Source organism: Gorilla gorilla, chromosome 15, assembly GCF_029281585.2.
Source record: "Gorilla gorilla gorilla isolate KB3781 chromosome 15, NHGRI_mGorGor1-v2.1_pri, whole genome shotgun sequence".
Lineage (NCBI taxonomy): Eukaryota > Metazoa > Chordata > Mammalia > Primates > Hominidae > Gorilla > Gorilla gorilla.
In genome coordinates, this window is record NC_073239.2 from 115,091,162 (window position 1) to 115,106,587 (window position 15,426).

The 15,426-nt window shown below is 42.0% G+C and overlaps 1 long non-coding RNA gene across 1 annotated transcript in view; it reads left to right on the forward strand.

Annotated features, from left to right (window-relative positions):
- The first annotated feature begins 4,632 nt into the window (after nt 1-4,632).
- Nucleotides 4,633-15,426, forward strand: part of LOC129526609 (uncharacterized) — a 30,710-nt gene continuing 19,916 nt past the window's right edge. The window contains exons 1-2 of the long non-coding RNA XR_008671284.2: nt 4,633-4,843; nt 7,592-7,909. This is a non-coding gene — a long non-coding RNA (uncharacterized lncRNA). The remainder of the gene's footprint in view (nt 4,844-7,591; nt 7,910-15,426) is intronic.

Here is a 15,426-nt window from a genome sequence, read left to right on the forward strand (position 1 = left end):
AAGACATGGTGGAGAGCAGACTCAAGGCCTGACCAAGTCAAACTCAGGATCTTGAATATATAACTTGCCCATGATCCCATATTCTGAACTATCCCTGGACATAGCTTGATCTTTACTTTGAGTCAAAATCATCTTTCCTGCTTGCCAGATCTAGTTCCCCCCCTACATGTACACACAAAATAAGCCTCCTCTTTTCAATATAGTTGTCATTTCCAGGGTCACTGTCAGGCATGAGCATGTTGACCACACAAGCAACACTCAAACCACAGGAAGTAGGACTTGGAACTAGAGGCCAGAGTGAAAGAGTTCAGATATGGAAGGAGTCCAATCAGAGAGAGCTCAGGACTCACATCATGTAGCTTTTCTGGAAAGAGAGCTGAAAACAGAGGCTAAGTCCTGGGATTTGGTGCTCAATGTCATGTTCATGGGGAATGGCATACCTCAAGCCAAGGGTGCTTATTTGCACAGCTGCACACTGAGGCTACAGAAATGCTCAGTGGCTGTGCGGCTGGAAGGGGCTGGTGTAATGTGTGTGCATGGGGAGAGAGCAGCAACCCTGAAGGCAGAATGGGTTTGGCTGCTCAGGTCCTGTGACTGTGGTTGCTAGGAGGCTCAGGCTCAGTTTTGAAAGGAGCCTCTGAACTCTTGGAAAAGCTCCTTCCAAATCAGAAATGATGAGAAGCTGAACCCAACCTTCGGCTCAAGTTCACCAGTGAAGAGCTCAGGAGTAGTGCATGAGCCAGGGGTTATCAATTGAACTTTATGCTCTTAAAGATAAATACCATATCCCAATGCTGTGTCTTCTTTGCTAAAAATTACCAGCCAACCTGGCTATTTATGAACTTTATTCAGAAGTATTTATTGAGCACCTACCGTGTACCAGGCATTACATTATACATTATGGATACTCACACAAAGTCCTAGTTCCTGCCAGTTGTGGTTAATTTTATGCGTCAGCTTGACTGGATTGCAGACTAATTAGACATTTGATCACACATTATTCTGAGTGTTTTTATGAGGCTGTTTTGGAATGAGATTAACATTTAAACTGGTGGGCTTTGGATAAAGCATACTGCCCTTCTGAATTTGAGTGGGCCTTAACCAATCAGTTGAAGGCCTGAATAGAACAAAAAGGCTGACCTTGTCCTACGTTACGGGGAACGTCTGCTACCTGACTGCCTTGAGCTGGAACATAGGGTTTTTTTTTTTTCCTGTGTCAAATCTCTTTCTGGGCTGAGAGTCTGCTGGCCTTCAGACAGAAACTTATACTATAGACTCTCTTGATGCTCAGACTTGGACTGGAACTAAATCACTGGGTCTCCTGGCTCTTGAGCTTGCCAATCACAGACCCAGCCACGTGAATGATAGGCATCCATTTTCTCCCTACCTTTCTGTACTGCCTTTCACGATGCTGGCTTCACCCTGTATGCAATATTCCTGGATGTTCTGGATTCTTCCTCATTGATTAAAAAAAAAATGGCTGTAGCTGTTGCAGACTTTACACCCTCACAAACTACTATCCAGAGAAAAAGAAAGAGTTCCGAGAGATCCTATGAAGAAAAAGAAGGCTTCCCTTTCTCAGAATCCCCAATAAATACCTCATATTTCCTTGTCTCTGATTGGGTTGTGTACTCATCCTTGAACCAATCACAGTGGCCAAAGGGATGGGTACAATAATCGGTAAAGCCAATGAGAGTCCACTCCTGAAACTAGACACAGGGGTTAATTTTGCTATTAATTACAGCTGAGAACAAGAGGGAGTGGTTCCCCCTTAACAATGCTAAGTACTGTTTCCTGAAGATGATTGGATGGAAGAAAGAGAACAAGTACCATACAAATTCACTCCACTGACCTCCTGAGTTAAGCCCTTACATGTGCTGTTCCTCTCACCTCTGCCAATTCCCCTACTGTCATTTCTCATCTCAGACTAGTCCTTCTATCCCCAGTGACTGGTTGACATTTCTGGGGAGCTCTCCTGACCACTCCCTTCCTAGACCAGATTAAGTGGCCCTGTTTTGCCTCCTCCGACACTCCCCTAACAAGCACCTGCTGCTCTCCTGGCACTTCTATCAGTGTCTGAGTCACTTGTTTACTTGTTGCCCAAACCCACTGGGCTATAAATTTTTTTCACATTATTGCCAAGAGAAAACACATAGCTTCAGGCGCTAGGAGCTGTGCTCAAGACTATTTGAAAGGTGAATGCAGGAATGGATGGATGAGTGAATGAATGAGGTGGGTGAATAATGAAATGAATGAATGAAGTGACTTGGACTTTAATCTTAACCAACTGAAAGAAAGAAAGGTCTCATTATCAGCACTCCAGGAAAGCCAGGAGAGATCTTGTTTTCCTAGATACTGGTCAAATTTGATAGAGAATATTGTTTTGAAATATGAAATGCTGAAACCAGGGAAGAACCTGATTTAACATCGTAAGAAGAATCAGACGTACAAAAATAGCAAGTGAATGCAGTTAGTTACGATTTAAATATTGATCATAAAGGACCCTTTCAGCCTGAATTAACATAGTGAATTTCAAATCAAAGACCCTGTATAATCAGATAAAGATTGACCATTGACCCTGGCATTGTGCCAGATGACTAAGTCAGGTCTCATCCTTTCTTGGGAAACCTCCCCTTGGTGTTGACATTCCAGGGAGAGGCATGGGTCCAGCATTGCACCCAAATGTTGAGTCTGCATGGATGTAATCAGAGATGGGGCACCAGACTGTCTTTGAAAGGGATTTCCTTCAAACCATGAAACTGATCATTAATCATTTTTGCGTAGCTTGGTGCATTGTTGCAATGATGGGGAAATTCAAGTAAAAAACAAAATTCACCTGACAATAAAATATAAATCTGTGTCAATATCACAGTATATGTGGCAAAAAGCAGCCCAACCATGGTCTCAACTCAAGATAATCAGGACAGAAAGTCTATATAGCACTTGGAATCTCACAGGAGTCTTGGCTTTCCTGTTGTCTTTACTGTACTTTGCTTTAACCAACCTGGAAGGACAACATCACCACACCTGTCTTGCAGAAGAGAAGACTGAGGCCCAGAAGGCTAATGAGATTTGTGCACAGCTACTAACAATTGTCCACCTAATGATTTGAATTCAGATAGCTTCTTTAATGCTCTTCAACACAACTTCCTCACTCTAAGTCAAATGTGAGCAGCATTAAAAGAAAATAAAAATACAGTATTGTACAGAAAGCAACATACGTCATTCATGGCTGTGTGTGTCCATAAATATGTGTGTGTGTATATATATATATATATATATATATATATATGCATGCATATATGTATCTATATGTATGATAAAAAAATAAAAATAACTACAACAACAAAAAAACAAAACATGGAAGTAAAAAAAGAGAGTGATTTTCCAGCAGGTTCCTGCAGAGCCCTTCTCTTGATTCCTGAGAGGTTCAATTAACGGATGCAAGTCATAAAACAGTGCGTTTTCTCTCTGCTATGATGCATTGTTTTTAATCTCACTGCCTTGTATTATATCACATTCCTATAATTCTTCCGACAGGAAAAGGCTTGTTTCATAAAAATATAGTCCCCAGCATTTGAAATATAAGTTCACATGCAGGCAACATATATATCACCAAGCTGGCAAACTAACTCACTTACTTAATCCACTAAACTTCAGGTGCTTTCTATATTATGTGAAATGGCTTGAAACAGGCAGAAGCTGCCAGGACCCATCACGGCTTCTTTGCTCAAGAGAGACAAGAGGAGAAGGGAGCGGGGGGGGAGTGGAAATTCCCTCAGTGGATTCCACAATAACATGCCTTTCATTATCACCCAGTGTCAGGACACTGGGTAATGTTCATTGTGCATGCACAATAAATTACTATTTACCTGGCAGTGCCTTTGATAAGCTCGTCTCCTCACCCCCTTTCTGTCCACGCAGCACAGAGCAGCGAAACCCCTTTGCCTATAATTCTTATTAAGGTGATAACTTTTCTGAATAAGAAAGTACACACTTCCAAAGCTGGCACTCTCTGGGGTTTTTAAGGGACATTGTTTTTATTGGTTCCCTTTTATTTCTTCCTCCCCACTGTGTTTTAATGCTATAGTGACTTCTGTGTATACAACTCTCATATTGAAATGTCGGCTGCAGATATATGCAATATTAAAGAGCGCTTATGAATTTTTGACATCTAATTAGTCGCTACCCAGTTAACATGTCAGGACTCAGAGGGATTAGGGAGGCAGCCCTTTCTGCATAAGTTACAGTGAGGCTCCTGTCCTTTTCATGTATTATTCTTTAATGTAGGTGGTGATTATTTGGCTGTGATTAATTGATGAAGCCCATTGGTCTGGCAAGTGGTGCCGAATTCACCATTCCTCACTTTTATTTCTCTCAGTAGGGTTCTGCCACTTAATCGGAAGGATCTGCTTCCTTCCAGGCAATCTCTCTGTGCAGCGTTCTGGGGCAGAGGGACTGTTCTGGGTGACCCACCTAGACCCTTTCACAGCTCTTGACTCCCTGGTCAGCAGTGGGTTTTGCATCCTGTCTTCTTGGACAAGCCCTGTGCCCTGTGCCCCCCGGCCAGGCATGTCTGAAATGCAGTGGCACCCCCTATACAAAGGCTTCCTGTTGCTCCCCTTTTCTCTCATATCTGATTTTTGAGCCTTGCTTTCTGGTACCTTTAACACCTGTAGCTCCCTGCCTGGCTCAGTTTACTTCTAGGTTCAGCTGCCTGCCAAGACGCCAGGTGACACTCGGGGCTCTCCAAGGCCGCTCCTGCCATTGTCTCCAGCTGTGGGGCCCAAGAAACCACACACGTGAGATGCACAGTCTGATATGGCCGGCTCTGCCCCTCTGGGTAAGTGATACCAAGCTCTAAAAAAAGGCAACAATGAGAAGCGGATGTTGGGGAGAGGGGACCTGCTGGCTGCTGCTTTTGGGCACTGCCCCATGGGTGTCAAACACCCTGCTGTGTGCAGGCAGCTTCCGCCTCCTAGGAACTCTATGCCCACACAGTCCTCCCAGAAGCTCCTGTCCCAGCTCCCTGGGCTCCCACGGAGGAATCCTCTTTCACAGTGGGTTCTTGGGAATGTCAGATCTGATAGTCTTGGATTTGAAGCTGGGCATGATTTTTAACATTTTAGATAAAGCAAGCAGGGAAATGATTTGTGAGTACAGCTCTGTGTTTAAGCACAGGGAGAGGGAGGTGTTTTCTGCTTCACCGCATGACTCCCCTTCCATACACCCACATGTGCATGCAGGCACACACATGTATACACACAGGTGCATGCATCCATACACACAGACCCACACATGTACACATACAGGCCCACACACACCCATAGATAGACACACACACTCCCAGGTACACATGCAGGTGCACACACAGGTACACACACAGACACACACTGTCTCTCCCACAGCTTTCTAGACAAAGGCTCTGCCATCAGACTTTCATACCCTGGCCTCCTGGTTTTATGAACAAATAATTCCTTTTTTTGCAAAGCAGAATTCCCCGCCCCCATTATAAACTCCCACCATTCAAATCTATAATTGGGGGAGTAACAGAGCTGTGGCCGACTTATCTTTTTAAATGCACCGACCCTGGACGAGCCATCCTAAAAATGGGTAATTATAAATAAACCTTCACCTATGTCAGCTGGCGGGGTTTTTAATTACTGCACTTGATGTCAATCAAGGCCAGCTCTGGGTATGCATGTTAGGGGGCAATTTCAGAGGAATTTTGCGGACATAAGCTGTTCGCCTTATTCTATTATCTGCATTTAAAAGGGGAGGGGAGGAGATAAGGCGACAGCCAGGAGGGGAGAGAGAAAGAGCAGCTCATGGAAAGAAAATGGTGGGGGAGGCATTTTACCGAGGCTGCAGCATCCTGCCGGGGCTGGGGAGGGCAGATACTGGACATCTCTCCTAACCCAGGGCCCCACACTGCTGGCCCCCTCTTTGTCTCCCAACCCTTTCTTGCAGGAAGATAAGGAGGGAGATGGGAGTGAGGTGTATATTTGCTGATGGAAGGGGGTGGAGGGGGCCCCTGCTAATCATGTGGGGACAAGGCGGGGATGAGGGTGGGGGTAGGATGAGGCAGGGAAGGAGAAGATCAGGAAGAGCAAGAAGTGTGGGGGGGAAGCGCTAAAAGGAAAAAAAATCAATTGATGCATATTCACTTTCTCCTCCACTGCGGATTCTATCCGAAGGAAACACTGAACTTTGTAGTGTTAGCAGCAGCTGAAATTTAGAATTATTGTTTCCTTCTAACAGAAGACTCATTTTCCACGGCCGCATTTGCAGCATAATAAGCTTTTTGTTATTTTTTCAATTAGAGTCAATTGACCTAACAAAATGCTTGGCAATTAAGTGATTTTTGTAATGGTCCGGGGGTAATTTAGTCGAGCTTGTCAGCTGTGTTTCATGAAGCCAGGCTGTCTTTTTTTTTTTTCCCACTGCCTCTCTCTCTCTCCCTCTCTCTCCCTCTCTCTCTCTCTCTCTCTCTCTCGAGCATAATGGCTCATAATTTCGAAATCTTTTCCTTCTGTTTCCCTCACAATAATTCGCAATTACAGGAAGTTGTTGGAGGTGATTTTTTTTTCTACCTTGCCTTTTGAGTCAGTAATTTTAAATAAAATGTACATACTTATAAAAAGGCAGCTATTACTGAAATCACTTTTTGTGTAAACTCAATTATTTCATGAATAGTGACACCAGCTTATACTGGGTCCCACTCCTGAAGGCTGAGGCATTATTATCTTCAGGGTAAAAGGGTTGGAACATTCAGAACACTCTTTCCAAATCAAACCAGCATTCAATAAGGTAAACACGACTTCAGGAGAGCAGGAGGCGGCTGGGTTACCTGGCCATGAAAAATGGCAACCTCCGGGCAGCCCTCATCTCTGTTTCCTCCCCTGGGCAAGGACTGGACTTTGGCTTCTCATCCTCTGATTTATGAGGAAATTCCTCATTTGCCTAATTGATTCATTTTCTTAAGACGACATCTGGAGTTACATTTTCTTTTAAAAGGCTGCAGTTAGAGCTGATGACTAGCTCAGATGTTCCCTCATTGTATTACTATCTGTTTATACCTATCTTAAAAATATATAGTATTCTGCACGTATCTGCATACGTGCATACATACAGAAAGAGCAGAAAGACGTGCTGGTGTTTTTTCAGACAAATTCGCCTAGGAGGTAATGTGAGTCGTTATCAGGATTCATCTTTAACCTTTAGGAGGCTCATGTACATTTTCACATTGCCTTATGTGTTTGAAAATGATCTCTGCCTTCTACTCCTGAGTTACAATCCCTTGTTGACTTTAGTTGCCCCCACTGTGAAAAACAACTTAGCAGTAGCCCACTTCGTTCCTTGGTAAAAATCTCCCCAGTAGGGGGCAGTAGAAGAGCAAGCCAGCGGAACCCCATTTCGGCTGGCCCTTTAACAGGGCCAAGACTTCCCCGCTCTGGGAGACCCATCCCCTCTTGGCTGCCGTTGGAACGCAGAGTTGGAAAGATCCATTAGTACAGAACACTGGTTTTGAATTGGTCTCCCAATTCTGTGTGGATAACATCTAATCAAATGCTCCTCCCTCTCCTTTTAGGTTTTATATCTTTTCAAAGTGGTTCATTGAAAGCTGTGGCTGTTGTCAGCTGGGTGCTGGGAGCACTGAACAAATTCCCTGCCTAGGTTGTGTAGACAACGTGGGGAATGGGAGACCCTTGGAATCCTGATGGTCTCGCCAGGCCTACTGAGACAAATGTCCAGTGCCATCGGACCTGTGCTGATGCAGTTACTTACTACCACGTGAATCTGACCATCAAAATTCTTCCTACATTTCAATTCCCCCAACTCTAAAATGAGGAGGTTGAGCTTGATACCATCTCAGAACTCTTCCAGCTATAAATTGCAAACCAATCAGGTATTAATTAATTCACTCATCCACTCTTTACAAGATGCACCCTGATCTGCAGAAGACATTCCTGTGTATAAGAGAGTCATCATATTCTTGGGTTTGATTTGTTCTTTTTTAAAATATGGAATTTTTGTTTAATTCCAAATGGTTTTCTTTATTCTTTTTGTTGTTGTACAATTTACCCTCAACCAAAGAAAGAATAACGATAATTTGGAGAGTTAAACTTATTTCGTAGCTTTAAATAGGTATGTGATTTCCATAGTGACTGACATCTTACCTGTATTTTGAGATATTTGGAAATCTTTACCTGTTTCCCCAGTGGTCATGCACAGCCTTGGGCTTGACTTGGTTTAGATTCTCAGACACTGTGGTTTGGACTGGGCTGGGGCTGGGCCCAGCCTCTCAAGGCTTTGATTAATCCACTGCACCTCTCATTTTCCTGACTATAAAAGAGAAGCTACAGTTCTGAATAAGCATCTTGCAGAAGAAAGAAGCCAAAGCAGAAAGTATTAAACTTTCATCCAGCACCATAGGAGAGATGTAGTTATTAAATTTCAGCTGCTTATCAAACTGATATGAAAGTCATTTTGCATGATTGCTTTGCATCCTCAAATCTTCTGCTTTTATTTGCAATGCATCTCCGTGCTTTCTTATTAGAAAAATACTCAAAGGATAAAAAAGCTGATAATATTATTCGGTTTTGACAATTAGGTAGAAAAAGCATTCAAAGAAGTGCTTTTTTATTGCAGCTGGTAATACTGTTGGAGGTCCTCCTGATAGCAGTCTATACTGATGCTACCCAAGGTGACACTGGTTTTATCTTTTAATTGCCGTGTACTGGTTATACTGGATCTGGGCAAGGGAGGCTATTTCTAATCTTTGCATTGGGACATAGGACTCTAGCTTATATGACAGGTTCAGCTTATCCTGAACCTCTTGCATTTGCTCACTCTTGACTTTATGTCGTGTCCACTGCTCTCACTTGTATTGGGCCTAGGATGAGGACTTTTGCTGACTATTCAACACACCTTTGTTGAATATTTACTGTGTGCTGGGAAATGCCTTAAGACCCAGAGATGTAGCTTCCAGCCATAGACCACCTACAATTGAATTTTATCTCCCCTTTTTCAATTAAATCATCAGAGTTCACTTTTAAATTATATGCACATATAAAATTCTAAATTATGTATACATTTATGCACATAAAGATATATGATTTTTTTCATCATTTCACTATCTTTTCGTGGTCCAGAGAATGCAAAAATGATTATTTTGACTTATTAGCTAGTTCTATGGACCTTATTTTACTTTAGCCTTTTAAATAGCTCTATGAGGTAGAGACTCATTTTCTTTTGACAACAGAGGAAGGTGAAGCTTAGTGGGGTAAAGAGACTTGTTCAGGATCATACAGGTGGTATATGACATCTATGTGATTCAAGTCACGTCTGTGAGACTATAAAACAGTGCTATCTTTTGGCCTTAGCCTACTGCCAGCATCTCCGTTAGCGTCTCTCACCAATAGTCGTCAATGCCCTTTATTTCCATGTGTTCAGATTCTAGCAAAGTAGGGAGAGACCTTAGCACAACGGGCATCATCACCCAGTAATAGACATGAGCACCAAGGCTTTGGGAGCTGAGACAGAGGAGTAGGCGCCCCATGCGCCAATATCTCTAAGCCCCACACTTTCTGCTTTTTTGCAAGGAAGTGGAGATTGCTTACCACAACCATTAGACTGCTGCTGACAACAAGGGAGATGCAGCCACTGAAATCTAATTCTGGAGAGCTAAAGGGACCCTTGTCGGAAGAGGGAAGTGGTAGCTGTGCCCCGTGGAAATAGCTCAAACTGAAAGTCAAGGAAGATCCTAATTAATTTAACAATAATTTGTTGAGGTCCCACCATAAGCCAGACCTGGTTCTTGGTGCTTGGGATAGCAGGGAAACACATGAAGGCAAAGATGCTTGCAACGGTGGAACCTATGTTGTAACTGGGGGGTCAGACTAAACAGCAAGCCACAGCACAACATGTCAGAAGACAGTGTGCTATGGAAAAAATAAAAGTAAAGCTGGGTCAGGCAGAAGTGGGGAGAAGTTTCAGTTTTCATATTAAATACCCTGATCAGGAATGTGAGATCTAGCCCCAGATATGTCTTGCGCATCTTTTCCTTCTGGGCTTCATATTTCATGAACCAAAATTTCCCAAACTTGATGGATCTTAGGAATCACTAAGGAGGAATGCGGTTTTTTAACTTTATAGAATCCCAGGCTCACCTAGGGATTCAGACTCCCAGATTCTTCTGGACCTGGAGCCTCAGAATCTGCATTGTTTAACAAACCAGCCCAAAGTATTACAGATGTACAACTTTATTTAAGAAGCCCTGGGCTAAAAGGCCAAGCGTACTCTAGGGGCTCTAGGGTGAATCCTCTCTGTTCATCATCTCTGTGACCTTGGGAATATTATTGAACAAAGAGGTATTCTTTACCTCCTGTGGTTGTTAATGTGGGTTAACTAATACAACAAAAGTTGGCAAAACACCTAGCCCAGGTCTTGGCACAACATTGGAGCCATGTTTTTTTTTTTTTTTTCCTATTCCTCCTCATGGCACTAACATCAAATCATACTTCGCTGAAATTATGAACACAAGAGAAAGCCATTTGAATAGAAGCAGCAAGCTCTATAAAGGCTGAGAAAAGAGGAGAATAAACAATTCGTAAGGTCAGGCATACTGAGTTATGCCTGTAATCCTAGCACTTTGGGAGGCAAGAGGGAGGATCTCTTGACCTCAGGAGTTCAAGACCAGCCTGAGAAACATAGCAAAACCCATCTCTACAAAACATTAGCCAGGCATGGTGGCACATGCCTGTAGTCCCAGCTACTCATGGGGTTTGAGTTGGGAGGATCACTTAAGCCCAGGAGGCCAAGGCTGCAGTGAGCCCTGATAGTACCACTGCACTCCAGCCTGGGTGACAGAGCAAGACCCTGCCTCAAAAACAAAAGCAAAAACAAAAAGAATTTGTAAAGTGGTTACTCTGCCAAGAGAGAAAAATAACTCTAAGCCGTAATTTAGGCAGAGCCCATTTTACCAATGGGGTTGGGAAAAAATGCATTCAATTAGCTGAGATGATGAAGAAAGGATGGACCTTAATATTCTCCATAATTAATGCTCTCTATATTGGGTGGGGTCTGATTTCCTCCAGGTTGGGGGTGACGGGAGACAGTGATCACTGAGTCTAGCTGGCTCAATGTCAGTAAGAACTGCTGCTATCTCTCCTGTTTGCACAAAAACCTGACATCCTGCCTTTGCCATAGAATTGTCTGCCATAGAATGAAATACAGCAGAAATCTGTATTTCATTCATCACCTCAGCTCTTACAAAGCTGAAATTGTATTTAAAAATTAAAAATGAAACAGAAATACAAGTGCCAAAGAGTGCACAGCACAAAAATATTCATCCATGCAAGGGAGGAATTATCTCTTTCACTTTTACCTCCCAAGCAGGCTCCTCCCGCTCCCCGCATCACTCCTTATCCTTTTACCCTGCTCTATGCTTTATAGGACTTATTCCCACCTGATATATCATCTATTTCATTTGGGGTTTTGTTTGCTTGTTTGTTTTGCTGTATACCATTACTTTCTCCCTCTTTGCAATACAGTGTCTTTGCTCACTGCCTCATCCCCTAACCTACCATGTTACAGGTGCTCAAAAAATATTTTTTTTGAATAAATGAATCTCAACTCACTCCAGTTTTCCTACTGGTGGAATGTCACCGATCTAGTTATTCTCTCTTATAAGTTCATCTAGGCCACTAAGCTGGCATGATCATAGTATTAAAGGCAATTCAAAAAAGAGAGAGAGAGAGAAAATACAGGGAGAAAGAGGAAAGTAATAGGAAATTGAGTATAAAGGCATTCAATCCAGCATTATCAGCTTTATAAATTATATGTCAATGTCTGTAGACTCCACGTATCTTATAGCTTAAATTTTAATTTGGGGCGCTTTTTTTGTGGAATCCACCACGGTAAGGGCAGAGCAAGATTTTAATGGCCAAAGGCTATTTGCAGATTTGCTTGCAAAATTGCCAGTTTCAAATATATTACAGAGAATTTGGACAAGACTGAAATATATTTGCAATGAGTCAAATATAGAGTTTATTTTTAAAAACATACTTTGATTAATTTCAGGTACCTAATTATCTCCTCAATTTAACAACTACTTCTGTTTAAATGACAGCTTTTAAAATATTTGACTCTAATAAACCTCCCCTGAAAACTTGTTATGCTATTAATTTGATAATACTTTTTGTAAATGGAATGTTCATTTGGTAAAGAAAACTCAGTGTGTGTCTAAAAAAGTCAATCCTTGCGAGAATATGATACAAAATAGTATTTTACTATCTCACTACTAAAATGACTGTACTGAGTGTCCATCCCCTCTGCTCTGATGGTGTAGGGTGATGTTTCTTTAGGGCTGGGGATTGGATGACCATCACAGCTGAAGCCTATCCAAAGCCCCCAAGTCTCTAAGGTCTCCTATTGTAGAAGTGATTCTCACTGCAGTCCAATCTCATACCCAAAGACAAGTTGAGAAACTCAGACTTCTACCCTTTTCCACGTGTTCTTGACAATAATGAAAAAGATGTTTGTAGTATCTAGATATGTCTTCCTTTCATTAAATCATTTGATGGTCAGCAACTAGAGAAGACTACAGAGAAACTGTGACTAAGAATAAATGGACTTCTCCTTTCCCATGAGATGTGGTATGTCGAGTGGCCACTTGGGAGTCAGGTTTAGATTCTGAGCATAGTTCTGCCAATGACTGTTGTGCTCAAGTCCTTGTAGCTACATCTGTAGAATGAGAATATGGGACTAGCATTAATATTTTATCAGTTTATGAAAGTAAAAAAAAAAATCATGGTGGACCATCTCTTAGACTTGTAAATTCAAGCCAGCAAGCATTTATGCATTGGACATTCTGTGCCAGGCCAGTTTATAGTCCCTCTGCTAAGTGGAATTAAAATATACAATACACATATGTGTATGCCCATGTGCACACACACTCACACACAAGACAGTGGCTGCCTGCAGGAGGATTGCAATCTTCAGGATGCTGTCAATTGGAACGATAGTATCATATAGAAGAAAAAAAGTAGACTTCTGGTATTCAGCTCTTAACTCCACCCATCAGCATCTCTGCCCTGGCGGGCAAGTCGCTTATTTGACCCAGAGTATCCTCAGCTGAAGAATAAATGGAGATAGGAATGTATACATTATGAGGTCATTACAGAGATTAACAGATTAACATAGACTTTTTTTTTTTTGAGACAGAGTCTCACTCTGTTACCAGGCCGGAGTGCAGTGGCAGGATCTCGGCTCACTGCAACCTCCACCTCCCGGGTTCAAGTGATTCTCCTGCCTCAGCCTCCTGAGCAGCTGGTACTACAGGCACACACTACCAAACCCAGCTATTTTTTTTTTAATTTTTAGTAGAGACGGGTTTTCACTATGTTGGCCAGACTGGTCTCAATCTCTTGACCTCGTGATCCACCCGCCTCAGCCTCCCAAAGTGCTGGAATTACAGGCGTGAGCCACTGTGCCTAGCCAACATAGTCTTTTTTAATAGACCATAATTTGTAATACTCCCATGCACACAGTAGGTGCTTGGTAAAGAGTGGTTGTGATGACTGTAATGATGACAATGATGGCAATGAAGATAGAAGGTTCTAGATTGAATCTTCCCATAAATGAGTTTGCCAGGACAATAGGAAATTGCAGCTCAGAAGCTGTAACTCAGGGACCTGAAGGCTATGAGTCACCACTTTGCTTCGTGCCTGTCAGTTCATTTTTGAGAATCCACAGAAATAGAAATGTTCTATCAGACCAACTTGGATTGCCATCTGGCCCACACATTTTCCTGGCACGGCCCGAAGGCCAGCACTGCTCTTCTCCCCTCCAAGCAAAACCCCAAGTTTAGCAGAACAAAATCTGCTGCTGAAATGCATCAAGCACGGCATCGGTTCATTATCACAATTAGAATATTAGTAGTAGTTATAAGGCAATTAATGTTAATAATAATTGAATCTGTGTTAAGGTCATTAGTATAACTACTACTTATTATAAATGGCTAGTATCCTATTTAATAAAAAACAGAAACAGTAATAGGGAGTGCTTCATACTTTTCAAATGGCTTTCACATTTCTTCAGCTCACTGAGACTTCTTTGGAGATATTATTATCCTTAGTTTCTCTTCGGGGAAATTGAGGTTTGAAAAGTTAAGAGACTTATCCCAGATCATAAACTAACACGCAGAAAATTTGGAATTAGGAATTCCACCTTTCGACCACTGGGGTAGCAAGCCCTGGAGTTTGAGTAGAGAGAGGAGAGACATGTTCATCAAGTAAAGCACTGTTTGGCGCAACCACTGAGTATCACAGGATGCCAGGACCGGAAGAACTTTGGTGTCCATCAGATTCAATGCTTTTATTATACAAGTGAGGAAACTGAGGCCCAGAAACATGAATTATTCCCCTCCAGTGAATAGCATTGTAATACAAATTTCAAATTAATTTTTATGTCAGAGTCCCTTTATGTAGTCTCACTCTTGAGCCCCTGAAGTGACCTATTTAAAAATTTTCCTGTGACCTGAAAACCAGATAATCAAGTTTGGTAAAAGTGTGTATTAACTTATCGATTTAGCTCTAAAACATACCTAGTTGTATTTCCCAACATGTGTCTCTTTTAATTCTGTGGCATAGTATTAGTTATTTTGTTAGGATTCCTTGGATAAATTACATGTGAAATATACTGGGTTAAAATGTGACTTACACAGTCTCTGTTTTTGTTTTTATTGCTGACCTTTTTATTTTTTTCCTGTGTTTCCATCCATGTTTGACCATAACATTATTTGCTCTCAGAAAACTCCTTGAGACTCATGTTTAATAGATCACAAAATTTGGGGAACTTGAGGGCAGTGGGATCTCTTGCAGGGCTTTCATGCATTTATTTGTAGCAGGTATTTCTGATATCTGAAAGTCTGCTGGGTTTGCTTCTGAGTCTGTGACCAATTTATGTCAGATTAAGGTCTGAAAATATCAGTTGCAGATATGAGGGGAATCATAGCAATCTTGTTTTATTTTAACTCACAAGGACATTAGCAGCCACCGAATCCATGCTATGAGAGATGATTCCAAACTTCTTTTTCAGCCCTAAACCCCTAATGAGTGGCAGTCGTCCTCAATCACTGTTTACTAAGTGCCTACAATGTGCCACTTTTCACACCATTTCTGGCTATTTTTGGCTCCTTCTGGATCTGGGTGTCCTGCGGTGAGACACCTGATGAGGAGGCATGCACAGAAGGGAGAGTATTTATAGGTTTGGGGCTTTGAAATTAGGTAGTTGTACTGGAGCAAATAATTTCTAACAATATCATAATCTCTGAAGGTGGCCAGATAAATAAAGCTGTGAGTGAAAGCAGTCATTTCTTCTATGTCTCCTGGATTATGTAGCTACTGGAAAAAAAATTCTTAT